The following is a 12,080-nucleotide window of genomic DNA, read 5'->3' on the forward strand; positions in this document are numbered from 1 at the left end:
GAAAATTTTTTGATTTTGAAAAATTTGGAACTGGTTCCGGCCTATTTTCCAGACTTATTAAATTGTTTTCAACTTCATTATTCATTATACTGTGGTCCTATGTTGGCGAGTTCGCCATGTCAACAATTTCGTCATTCTGACTATCCATCATTTTTGCCTTTTTCGTCGATCGCGTCATCATTTACAAAATATACAAAACTCGTGCCTCTACGAAAATTACACACAATGACACTTTATCTCCAACAATACCATTCACACGAAAAGCTTTCCGACAAACACGATTAACGAACAATTGCAATCTTCATAATTGCACAAAATTGTCAAACCCGTGTACAAGACATCAAAAATTAAATTCTGCAAAAATACCATTACAAGAATGACAACACAACTACAAATGTTCAATTACCAAATCTCCACATGCAATATATACTACAATTACTAAACTACAAATTACTTCAGCAATACCACTGTCTGCTATTTTTACTATCAGAAGATTCCAAGGGACGATCCGAAGCAGCGGTCGCCACGTGCATGGGGGCTTCATTAAATATTATGCAAATAATTTTAATTTTCGTCGCTGTCTGTCCGGTTACGCAGTGTCGTAACCGGTTGGCCCTGTCTGGTATTAGTACGCAATCTGACTGCATAGAATAACAACAAAGAATGAAAGAAATCTTCCGTTAACACAATTAATTAATTAAGTCCCCAGCAACTATGAAAGCTACGAAAAAAACAAAGCATAAATGTAACTGTTCTGTGTGTGGAAGTGTGATTCAACGTACACATCTGGCACGGTTCTTCCTCAATACGACAAGATGCTTTAAACGCCATCTACAACGAAGTAATTAAAAAACCAAAAATACTATAATTGCACATAAAAACCAGAATTACACTCTAATACATGAACACAAGCCAGATGCTTTGTTGACTGAACCTGTGACCAACAGACATTGTTAGTTAGGACATTTGAAATGAAAAAATAAAAAAATTTCCTTACCTTCATATATATGGACGAAACATACACTCTGATCATTACAACATCCGCAATCGAACAGCATCGGCTGTCTAGCCCATCAGAACAACTGCATACAACATGCTCACAACTAGTCACGGCTACATCAGAACTTCTACTGCCCACTTCTCAATAAGCTCTCTCCACGACGACTTCTCGACAAGCACTCTCCACTACCACATCTCAACAAGCACTGCCAGTGGAGGCGGCTTAATAATACGCTTTGACGCAATCTCTGGCGCTGTGACTCAGTATAGCCACCTTTCAATATTGTTCTTGTAAGCAGCTTCGATGCATGAGCTGTTAAGCTGATTGTGCGATAGTTCTTGCACTTGTCAGCTCTTGCCGTATTCGGAATTGTGTGGAAGATGCTTTTCCGAAAGTCTGATGGTATATCGCCAGACTCATATATTCTACACACCAACGTGAATAGTCGTTATGTTGCCATTTCCCCCAATGATTTTAGAAATTCTGATGGAATGTTATCTATTCCTTCTGCCTTATTTGACTGCAAGACCTCCAAAGCTATTTTAAATTCCGATTCTAATACTGGATCCCCTATCTCTTCTAAATCGACTCCTGCTTCTTCTTCTATCACATCAGACAAATCTTCACCTTCATAGAGGCTTTCAATGTATTCTTTCCACCTATCTGCTCTCTCCTCTGCATTTAACAGTGGAATTCCCGTTGCACTCTTAATGTTACCACCGTTGCTTTTAATGTCACCAAAGTTTGTTTTGACTTTCCTGTATGCTGAGTCTGTCCTTCCGACAATCATATCTTTTTCGATGTCTTCACATTTTTCCTGCAGCCATTTCGTCTTAGCTTACCTGCACTTCCTATTTATTTCATTCCTCAGTGACTTGTATTTCTGTATTCCTGATTTTCCTGGAACATGTTTGTACTTCCTCCTTTCATCAATCAACTGAAGTATTTCTTCTGTTACCCATGCTTTCTTCGCAGCTACCTTCTTTGTACCTATGTTTTCCTTCCCAACTTCTGTGATGGCCCTTTTTAGAGATGTCTATTCCTCTCCAACTGTACTGCCTACTGCGGTTTTCCTTATTGCGAAGTCCTATTGAACACGTTTTCTGAAAACTGTTATGAGCAGCTAGTTCGAAAGGCCATACGCAATAGAAATATCTTAGATCTTGTACCTACAAATAAGCCGGTCCCTATCGACAACGTCAGTATTGAAATGGGGGTTAACGAGCACAATGTCATTATTGCAACTACGGTTACCAATGTTAATAAATGAGTCTAGGAGGCTAGGAGAATATTTCTGCTAAAAGGATCTGATGAGCAGATAAGCAGTTTTTAGCATCTAAACTAGACGGTGCAGTGACATTACTTGGTTCCAGTAAGATAGACGCAGAGAAATTAAGGTCAAAGTTATAGGAGATTATAAATCGTTGTCTGGTAAGTGGGTTAAGGACGGAAAGGACCACCATGGTTTATAAAGAGTTTCGGAAACTGCTGAGTCAGTAGAAGTTGTTACACTCTCGATTCAAAAGAAAACGCACAAATGACGCCAAGCAAAGGTTATTAATGATTCGTGTGTCTGTGAAAAGATCTATGCGCGAAGCATAGAACTACTATCATGATCATACCTTAGCCAAAGGTCTGACAGAGAATCCGAGGAAATTCTAGTCCTACTTAAAATCGCTAAGTGAGTCTAAGGCTTCCATCCAGTCACTTGTTGACCAGCCTGGTGTAGAAGGTAGCAAAACCGAAGTAGAAATTTCTAATTTTATGTTCAGATAATCATTCTTGAAGGAAAATTGTCGTTTGACCATCGAACAGACTCCCGTATGGGCGACATAGTAATAAGCAACCCTGGCTTAGAGAAAAAACTGAAAGAACTGAAAACAAAAAAATTCACCACGTCCGGATGGAACCCAAGCTCGGTTTCTCAGAGTACTCTACGGCATAGTCCCCGTACTTAGCTTGCAGTTATCGGGAATCTCTCTCCCAGCCCAAAGTCCCAACCGACTGCAAGAAAGGCACAGGTCATCCTCTGTATAAGAAGGGCAAAAGAATGGACACCCATAATTATATCTGTACCTTCAGTTTTGTGCAGAATACTTGAACGTATTCCCAGTTCGAATATAATAAATTTTCTTCAGCCCGGGAAGCTTATTCCACGAATCAGCATGGTTTTAGGAAGTATCGCTCTTGCAAAACTCAGCCTTCCCTTTTCTCACGTGAGATACTGCGAACTATGAATGAAGGGCAACAGGTTGATTTAATACTTCAAGATTCCCGGAAAACGTTTGACACCATGCCCCATTGCAGAAGTTACGAACATATGCAGTAGGTTCACAAATATGCGAGTGGCTTGAAGACTTCTTAAGTTATAGAACCCAGTAGGTTTTTCTCGACCGCGAAAGTTCAGAGACAAAGGTGTCGTCAGGTGTGTCCAAGGGAAGCGTGATAGGAACACTGTTATTCTCTATATAAATAAATGATTTAGCGGACAGGGTGGGCACCATATGCTCTAACTGTAGGAAATATAAATTAATGTGGACGAATAGGAAAAACAAACCCATAATATTCGCGTACAGCATGAGTAGTGTCCCGCCCGACACACTCACGTCGTTGAAATATTAGGACATCACACTGAAAAGTGAAATGAAATGGAACTAACGTGTGAGGACTGTGGTAGGGAAGGCAAATTGGGAGAATTCTAGAAAAGTGTGGTTCACCTGTAAAGGATAGTGCACATAGGATGCTAGTGCGATCTGTTCTTGAGTAGCACAAGAGTGTTTGGGAACTGTATCGGTTTGGGTTAAAGGACTACATCAAAGCGTTTCATAAGCTGGCGGGTACAGTAGTTACTGGAAGGATCGAACTACACCCAAGTGTTACGGAGAAGCTTCGGAAACTCAAATAGGAGTTCCTGGAGGGAATGCGACATTCTTTTTCAGTAACGTTACTGAGAAAATTTAGAAAACTGGGGTTTGAAGCTGACTGCAGAATGATCCTGTCGCCTGCAACAAACATTATGTCTAAGGACCACGATTATACGAGAAATTTTAACTCGTATGGAGGCATTTAGACAGTTTTTTTTTCTGTTTGCGAATGTAACAGGAACGGTAATGAGTAATAGTGATACGGGGTACCCTTCGCCACGCACCTGAAGTTGAATTGTGGTTTATCGATATAGATATAGATGTAGCTGTAAATGCACCCAGTTCTAGCAGTTGTTACGTAGAGAACATACTTTGGACAACAAGAAGTTTTAATTTCTTTAAACCAAAGCTTCAAATTAAAATAATGGCATCCACTAAATAGTGACCCATTAACTACTTAACTGTTAATGCTCCTTTAAGAAATCAGGCATTAACACTTATGCCGAGAGTTAATGAGCCGGTGATTCCATCGAGCCGGCCGATGTGGCCGAGCGGTTCTACGCGCTACAGTCTGGAACCGCGCGACCGCTACGGTCGCAGGTTCGAATCCTGCCTCAGGCATGGATGTGTGTGATGTCCTTAGGTTAGTTAGGTTTAAGTAGTTGTAAGTTCTAGGGGACTGAAGACCTCAGAAGTTAAGTCCCATAGTGCTCAGAACCATTTTTGATTCCATCAAGCAGTAATTAATTGACATTCCTTTCTAATGAAATCATTAAAAGGCAATTTAAACAAAGTACAAAAACAACAAGTAATAACAAAACCCCGTTTTCCCACTGCTGTCAGTACATGGACTAATAAATGGAATATACAACTAAAGATATTAACGTAAAACTAATAAAGGTCAATGCCGTCGGGCACAGTACGAGAGTCCACTGAAACAATGAAACCACGGACAAGGATTAAAGTTTATTTCATAGACTTGCAAACAGTCACACTTACAATTGCGTAGTGAACTTTGCATATATCCTGCATAACAGAATGACTCCATCAGACAAAACGCCTTATAGCATGAGGCCAACACAAAGGACGTAGCATCATTAGGACAAGACATTTTGCTAGCCACGCAATGCCACCACCCACTGGGTTTACGCCGGTCGACGGCTAGATGCTTACTTTCATACTCGATGATAAAAATAAGCAACTCATAAGGCCGTGCTTAGTGCCTTATAATCTCATCCTGCAACTGGTCTACAGTAGGACGAAGCTCCTGTATCTTAGGGATGATAACCTATCAGGGGATCTAATACAGAATGCGGCCAGTACGCCCCAATCTATCAGTAAACCCTTCAGGAAACTGCTGAAAATCTTCAAGTACACATTCCCTCTGAGAAGGATTTAAATGGTTCAGATCAAATGGACCATCCCCACTACTAAACCGAATAAGCACTCTGCTGTGATCTGTGACGGCAAAACCGGAATATAATATTCCCATGAGCTTAAAGAAACATTGCCTTTTCGTAAAACTATTAGTACAGGGGATCTCAAACAAGAAGTGGCATCCAAAAATCACAGGGGTAGTAAGCACTTTAACAATAAAAAAAAAAACTAACGATGAAGAGAAAATGTCTGCTTTAAGTTGCTAGCGGCTCTGACCAAGAACAAACGAAGCTTTGCCGTTAGCTGCCGTACATTTGTTACTGGTACGAGATGCCGGGCTAAATGCTTCCACGCCACAATAGTAACGATAGTATTGGCTACCTAGCAAGGACACCGTGCGACCTGAATCAAGTGGAGCACACAGAGGCTGAGAATTTATACGAACACAAATAAAAGGCAACGGATTAACATGAATACTTGGTACAGTATGAACACGATGCGGGGAACGAGACTAGGTCTATTATGTTCCACGGCCAGTGGCGTCATTGTTTCTCCTGCCTGCAACCTCTGACCTCATGATTGGATGAGGACGCTGGAAACACACCATCCCTTCCCGGTGCCGCTGCCGTAGAAAACTCACTTTTATTATCCGCAAAATCAATATTTTCAACTGTGGAAATAACAGCAAACAACTCTGCAAAGGAATCCAGTTTATCAGAAAGTAGTAAACAACTGCGGCCGTTGACCATATCCCTTCTACGATAGCGTGTACCTCATCTCTCTCCAGAAAATACAGCCCGAGAGCAATACAAGATAGGCGAGTGGTTTCAACAAACAAACTCAAATCATCACACCTTACTTGCAATCTAAAATAATACACATTGGCCAACTTTTCTTTTACTAAAATCCTTATTTGATAAAATCCCCATATTGAGTTTAATAACCAATCCGTACAATCTGCTTTCGGCTGCGGTGGGGTGAGAACGTAGGCTGAATCCAGCCGTGCGCGACCTTGAGCGTTTGCTTGTGTTTGCCTTCTCGAAGCGCCAGTTGTATTTGTTCCAAGTTCAGTGCGACTATGGTGCACACATGGTGCTACGATACGATCAGAATTACCGTCCAACTAGATAAAGTGCATCCTCGAGCCTATGAAATAGAAGTTCATACCCGACGATCGACGTTTCCCATCCGACGACTGTCGTCGCATTAAATTTTTCTATAACAGCGAGCGTGGTTTATGTTAAAATGATCAGTGCAGGGGTCTGCGCGACAGTGGTGTCCAAATACGTGAACTCTCTCAGATTTAGACCTTCTGGAGGGCATATCGGTACAGTGACGGTGGATCATTCAGGCATGGGCCTGAGGACTGTCAGGGATTTTGAGCTCCCCTTCGAGTCCCAGACGAAATTGTCAAGGACGCCTTCCGACCATATGGCAATGTCATCAGCCACGTTACAGAAAAGTGGCAAACTTTCTCGACGTATAAGGTCCTAAGCTCAAGAAACATGTGCCGTCCCATTTTAACATCGGTTGCTGTCGTGCAATCATAATGTACGACGGTCAACCGCGTACTGTTCCGGATACGGGCAGGAAGTCCATGTTCGATCTGGCTGCTTACAACGTAGAATTACGCAGACACCTGTGGGAGACTCCGTTTCGGCTACGGAAAGGACAATCCAGCCCCTCACGTACGCTCAGACGACAATGTGCACCATAAATGAGGACGAAACTGGCGATCGGGCACATCCATCGACGTCAGAAGGACCAAGGGAGGAGGAGAAAGGACCCCCGATGCCAACCCAAATCTCACCCCCTCCACAGCAACAATAGCAGCAACAGTCCCACGGAATCCAGACGCAACGTAACAATCAGGATGCGATGGATGTGGACGTGAACATCGTCCCGACCGCGGCTTCTCTAGTGGAAGGTGATACAACGCTGGATTGCCTCCCATATTCGGATACGGATGTCCACGTTCGAAAGCAACGTTCGCCTCGGCGACGGAAGCGACGACTGCGGACCCTTTCCGACGATTGCCTCCTACACAAGGCCGGTCAAAAAGGCGACATCTCGTCAGACGGCATGGATACTGCGCCTGCTGACGAGCTAAGTATTGTGGAGGGTTCGCTTGCCCATATCACGAGTGCCCAGTTACTTCTTGCACCACAGATGCAGCAGGTCGCGTCGATGGATGGCGCTCCGTCCACCTCTTCCAAAGACAACATGATTGAAAGAGATTTCGGTGGCCATCAGCTACACAGCATCGTTTTGCACCCACAGTGGTCGGACGATGTTGACGAACTTCCTGGAGAGAGCATGGGTGACAGGAAAGAGGGTGGCATTGGCGATGCCACTTGTAGCGTGAAAGACTCATAATCTGTAACGGGTTCGTTGGGTGTGGTATCTCTTGCAGTTATCTTCAATTGCCATGGCGTCTACCCTAGTTGAAGAGGCTAGGCAGCACACCTTTCGCCTTGCCACAATCAATATCAATGCGATAAGGCACCACACAAACTGACAATGCTACAACGCATGTTCGATGCAGCGGGCATCGACGTGGCCCTCTTACAGGAAGTGTGTGTCGCTAGTTTCCCTGACTTCTACGGATATCCACCCACATCACCCACGGCTCTTCTACCGATTGTGGTGTGGCTGTCCGGCTACGGGATGGCTTGGCGGCTTCGGACGTGCTGTACCTACCGAGGGCAAGAGCCACGGTAGTAACTGTCAACGGTGTACGACTCATCAATGTATATGCCCCTTTAGGATCAGGGAGACGGAGAGATCGGGCAAGCTTTTCTTCGGAAGATATCAGGCGTCTCGGTATGGGCTGCGTAGACAATATGGTGATCGGAAGAGATTTTAACTGTACTTTATCTCCGTCTGATCAGCAGCCACATCACGTCCCGTGTGCGGAATTGGAAATGCTAGTGCGTGACCTCCACCTGCTCGAGACGTGGCCCTACATCCATGGCCCAGTTCCTACTTATACCCATTATACAAACCATTCGTCAAGTTGGTTAGACAGGATTTACCTCACAAACACCCTTTGACGGCGACGAGAGGAGAAGAGCTCTGGCCCACTGCATTCACCGACCACACAGCCTATATTTTCACCATTTTTTGCAGTAGGCCCCTGGAAACTGAACGTCGCCCATCTGGACGATCCGGCATGTAAAGGTGCAATCGAAGAGTCGTGGAACGCGTCCTTGCAGCTTCGCGGTCGTTACCGATCGACCCTCAATTGGTGTATTGAATGTGTGAAGCCTGCTCTTAGGCGCACCTTCATGGCTTGCGGCCGGGAAGCGGCGGCATGAAGGAGGAGCACGGAAAACTTTTTTTACAGCGTCCTACGGGATTGTCTTTGCTATCGAGCCCTCACCTGACAGGCAGATCATTGTCAATCGATCGAAAGCGCACTTCGTCTCCTTAGCACGGTATCATTTACAGTGCGCTGTTATACGGTCGCGTGCTCCAGACGTGCTACAATCGGAAAGGCCATCTACGCACCACGTGCTCTTAGAGCGCATGACGCGCCGTAGGGCGCTGGTAACCGACGTGATAACGGACGACGGTCGACACGTGGTAGAACAAGCAGATATAGCAGAAGCCTTCTATGGGCATTTCGCTCACGTCTATTCAGCAGTGCTCCCTGATATGGCGACGGTGGACACCGTTTCTGCCCATGTCCACGGTACAGTTCCACCAGACATGGTCCCGACTTTAATGGGAGAAGTGACAGAGTAAGAAGTCCTCTAAGCCACTGGTAAAGGTGCTCCTCATAAGTCACCAGGATCAACGGAATTTCATTAGCGTTCTATCAAGACTTAAACAACTGTTGGTATCGTGTTGGGTTGAAATTTGTCAGGAATTGAGGTCCCCAGGTTTACCGTTGTCTGCACCGTTCTTGGGAGGACTGATTCTACCCATCCATAAGCCAAAGGGACGGAATTTTGTCCCCTTAACGTTATTGAACAGCGACTTCTAGATCTTTTCGAGGCTGCTATCAGAACGTATTCGCTGCACATTATTGCACGTCCTGTCCAGCGATCAGACGTCTTTGGGGAGACACAACATCAGAACTGCGTTATGTCGTTACAGAGATCTAATCTGCCTTGCACGGGTGAGACGTTTTTCAGCAGCCCTGGCGTGTATTGACTATAGCCAGGACCGTGTGAGCCACACTTTCCTCACGGCCGTTCTACGGCGCATTGAATATCCCGACCCCTGTATCACGGTGTTGACACGCCTTCTGCATGGTGCTACTTCTCGAGTTCTTGTCAATGGAAGAATGACTGCACCCATGACGATCTGCCGACCAGTACGACAGGGATGTCCGTTATCTATATTATTAATGATTATACAGAACCCGCCTCGATAGCAAATACAAACCGGATGTTGACCTAGCTTTCTCAGGTTGAGACCCCGCGGCTCACCGAACGTTGGCTGGAGTGAGGAAGCACGCTTCTGACGTTTGAGCTAAGTACAGCAATTGACATGGTAAACGCGTGCCGTTTATTTTACATTTTATGCGAGTCTTTTGTATTAATATTAGACCATGCCTCTTTAGGCAGTTTTTAGTTTTTGTGTGTTCAAAGAAGGCGTGGTTATCCGCGCCGAAACCTAGGTCAACATCCGGTTTCTATTTGCAGTCGAGGTGGATTCTTTATAATCATTAAATTATTCACGATTGCTGACGCGCTGCAATGATAAAAGTTGTCATCTATATTGTTATTTTCGTTGACCTTAGATCCTTTGTTGTGTGGTCTCCGATACAGGCTCACTGGAATACAGTTTGGCGGCTCCATCTATCGCAGCACCGCATATGCGGATGATTTGATGATCGTCATACGTGGAGTTGCCAATATTGCGGCAGCTTTGGACGGGATCGCAGCCTACGGTACAGCTTCTGGTAGCCAAATCAACGTTGACAAGTCCGTCGCCTTGAGCATAGGGATTGGGCTACCGCAGGAACACATTGCCCCATTACGCTTCAGTGATACTGTCAGCTGCTTGGGCTCAGATTTCATGAACGACATGGCACGAGTGACAACGCTCAGTTATAGACGCCTTCTTAACCAAATTCGGGCCGGAATTGCAAATCAGCGCTTTGCTGTCCCTCAACATCGTACAGCGGGCGCATTATGCCAATATATACCTTGCGTCCCGTATACTTCCTGTCGCCCAAACGCTAAACATTCCGAATTCCTTGACGCGTAGCATTATGGCAGCGCTGGGATACTTCGTCAGCGCTGGTATGTTACTGAAGGTCAGATACGTATTTCTTTTTCTCTCCAAGGAAAAAATGAAAAAGGTGGTCTCAGCTTAGTCAATGTCCATGACAGGGGCATTGCCCTCTATGTTAGCTCACTTTATGTCTGCTGCGCCGTTGTCCTACAAGCCTCAAGAGTTTGCTTGTGATGGCGCTACGACCTGCTTCACTAAGGGCGCCGGTGCCACTACAGGACATCCCAGCGCCCCTCTTTTATATAGGTCGTCTCTATTTATAACAAAATTATTCCAATGTAGCGCTCACGACACCACGAATGGCCACAACTCGACGTCTACATCACGACATTCGGCAACGCCACCCCCTAAATGTGGTCGAACTAAAATATCCTGATGTACGGTGACGCGTGATGAGGAAGACTGTACACCATGCCAAGCTTGATTCCGATGTTGTTTCCCTGTGGAACGTAGTCGTTAATGGGAAGCTGATGACGCAAGAACGTCTGTACAATATCCACATGGCACAATCTCCCAATTGTGTGGGTTGCAATACAGTACATTCAGACGAGCACCGCCTCAGCTGTGGAGAGGCGGAGCCGGTTTGGCACCTAGTGCGCCAGATTTTGGCTTATCTCTTGCGAGTTACGTCGGAGCATATATCTGCACGCACGTTATTGTTTCCGGATGAAATATTTTAGCCGAAGACTCGGACCAACTACATCACCTGGATACATGTGGACATGAGGTCCATTACTTCTATCGTGACAGTCACCAGGATTTACCTGACTTCTGGCTCTATTTTTTTTTTTAAATCTTTATTCTTCAAAACCCAATATTATACATAACTAACCCACCACCTGAAATCATTAGTGGGTCGAATTTAGCTACAGAATTACATTTCAGCAGCATTTACTGTATTTTTTATATTCTATGTTAGCTACAGGAAATTAGTTCGATATATGGGTATCTACATTATCTATGGGTATCTATGTGATTTACTGTTAGTCAATCATACTATCAACTCTAACCTACTTTACTACTGACAACTACATCCTGCAGCGTTACAGGTGCGCCAGTATATAATATAAACCTACTGCTTCGTGGCCATGCCCACCGAGCTAACACCAGTGGGCGTGCCCCTGGCACTGGGATGGCCTTTCAACAATCGCTGCAGGTCTAAAGAAAATTTCCTACAATCTACTTCTACAAATAATAATAATAAATATTATAAGTCAAAGTTGGTGTGCTGTAGTCTTAGCCAGTATGGTCGCACCCTACCCCTGGTCCTGGATGCGTCGGATCCCGATCGTCGTTGACGGTCGGCCAGTACGCACCCTGGCGGAATGGGATGGTGCGTGATGTAAAAAAATTTTTTTTGGATCCTATCTACTCGATCTCCCTTTTATATTCCCTTAGGATCTTGGCGGTTACCTCGCTAGCCAGTTTATCGATGATGGTGAAGGTGGTAGGGTCCCTAATGAGATAAAAGGTGACTGTGTTAGGCAATGAGTTTCGTAAGTTAGCTGCAACGTCACTCGTAGACCACATGATCCGGTGTGCCCACTTCGGCACCACAGTCACACGACGGTGTCGCTCTTTTTCCGAACCGG

This window comes from Schistocerca serialis, chromosome 6 (genome assembly GCF_023864345.2).
Source record: "Schistocerca serialis cubense isolate TAMUIC-IGC-003099 chromosome 6, iqSchSeri2.2, whole genome shotgun sequence".
Classification (NCBI taxonomy): Eukaryota; Metazoa; Arthropoda; class Insecta; order Orthoptera; family Acrididae; genus Schistocerca; species Schistocerca serialis.